General features: G+C 28.4%; 1 protein-coding gene across 2 annotated transcripts in view; it reads right to left on the reverse strand.

The window, feature by feature from the left end:
- Positions 1–2,282, reverse strand: part of LOC106681024 (uncharacterized) — a 273,681-nt gene that overhangs the window by 106,096 nt on the left and 165,303 nt on the right. The window lies entirely within an intron of this gene.

Here is a 2,282-nt window from a genome sequence, read left to right on the forward strand (position 1 = left end):
CTGTGACTATTATGTCTTAGGTTTGATTTAACATTGCTATCTAACGATAAATTCGTATAATTTGTTTAACCGATCGAACGTGGGTAACAGATCACTGGAGAGGGTCTGAAAGAGTGAATTAGGGAAAATAAAATTTTCAATTAAATAAAATGAAATTGTCAAATGGAATGAAATAGTTACATAGAAAAAAAAACTGAAAATATTTGTATTAAGTATGTTGACGAGTATTGATTGTAAAAGGAATACGTAGGAAAAAATATATATTGTTATATCATGTAAATATATGTATTGTATATATGTCCGGTTATGGATTGATTGGTATGCTGTGTATTTTAGCAACCTGATGAAAAAGGCAGCATGGCTAAATAAAGCATTTCTTTCTAATATAAAATTTTATAACCGAAATATAGAAGCCTACGTCAGGGGAACAGAGTCTAAAAACTTGGTCGGAGTTTTGTACGTATTTCGTATAGGAAGAGGGATTTGAACGGTGCTCAACAAATATTTTATTTAATAATTAATTAAATTTTGTATTAGGTTTTTATTTAATTAGTTTATACGCCTAATTATATTTTAGTTCAGGTCACTGCTTCCTTTGTCTCGATATACTTATATAAGCTGAAAACACACTTCAATTATATTTTAAAAATTTCAGTGGCTGTTTACTGGAGGGAATATAAAAAATAAGTGGATATCTTTAGGTACTCCAGTGTCCCTAGGTACCTTCATTTAAACTGTTGTTTAATCATAAAGTAAATAAGAATTGATCAGTTGCCAAAATCATAATCATCAGTATTATTATATTGTTTAAGGCGTTCCGAGGTTTTAATAATTCGCTTCGTTTAACTCTAATTACGGAACGAAAAAGGTGTTTAACCACTGCTGACCAGGTGTTCACAGGCTACGGCCCAAGTTCTCATAGACTAGATAACTGCACTTATCTTTTCAATTATTAATGACATTGGAACAGTTATAACAGTTTTAACTTTCGATATTTTTTTTTTGTAAACAGTTCTACAGTGATTAAGGCTTTAGAGGAAAAAAAAATGATTATCTTGTATCAGAGATGCATAAGGAAATTATAAAGTTAAAATTAGCCAAAAGGTTCTTCTGAAAGCCCTTATCACTCTATTTCATTAAATATATTACTATCAATATAATAATGACTTAAACATATTACATCTTATTATTTTTATTTTACATAATAACCGTGGTTCATTAGTCCATTTTAATGTCGCCCGTTTTACTCTTTTTTCTACTGGCCTCCGATTACGCCAATCGACATTAGAGGCCTAAAAACCACATAACTGTGACCTTTGATATTCCAAGAATTTCATTACCGTGGGCACCGAAATTTCTTTTTCTTTGAAAAGGTCTTTCATGAAATTCTATTGTTGTAAACAATGAACCATGTTTTGTTTCTCATTCGCTTCGTTATGAGCGAAAGCCAAAGAGAGTTAGATGATAATTATATTTTAATATATCTGACTTTTTGATGGAATATAAAAATTTTACATCACATACAGAATATATTTTCCTAATATAAATGCAAGGTTTATATATGAGCACTTAAGATATATAATAATAGAAAACATATGATTAAGAACGCGTATATATAACAAATATTTAATATAATAAAAAACATATTAATCCCGAAATTCCATTGTTATGAGACTGTAAGCCAAAGACATTTAGAAGATAACAAAATTTTATATTTTCTTATACGAAAATATCGTGGAAATTTTACATGATATACATAATATAGTATTTTTAGATTTGTGGAAGTTCAATATACAAGTAATTTAGATATATAATAATAGAAAACTAGAGTATGTATATGTAATATAATATAGAAAATAATATTAATCTCGGAATTCCGTTGTTCGGAAACAATGAATCATGTTTTGTTTCTCATTTCCATCGTTATGAGCGTAAACCAAAGACTTTAGATAATCATTATATTTTCTTATATCTGACTTTTTGACGGTATATAGAAATTTTACATCAAGGTTCCTAAAAAAAAAAAAAAAAAAAAAAGGTTACGGCATAGTGATTTTCGATTTATAGAAGTTCCATAGAAAAGCAAGGTATGTAATACTGAGAAATATTTTATTATTTATTTATTGATATTTACAACTGTATACACATACATACAACAAGTAAATTTGCTGTAGGTGACATAGTAACATGATAAAAACATGTGGAGAATCTACCCACTGATAGAATAACATTAACTCCAATAACATTTCTAGAGAAGAAGATCTCGAGGCCATCTTCTTTTC

Source organism: Halyomorpha halys, unplaced genomic scaffold (genome assembly GCF_000696795.3).
Source record: "Halyomorpha halys isolate HHAL.00 unplaced genomic scaffold, Hhal_1.1 Scaffold305.1, whole genome shotgun sequence".
Classification (NCBI taxonomy): domain Eukaryota; kingdom Metazoa; phylum Arthropoda; class Insecta; order Hemiptera; family Pentatomidae; genus Halyomorpha; species Halyomorpha halys.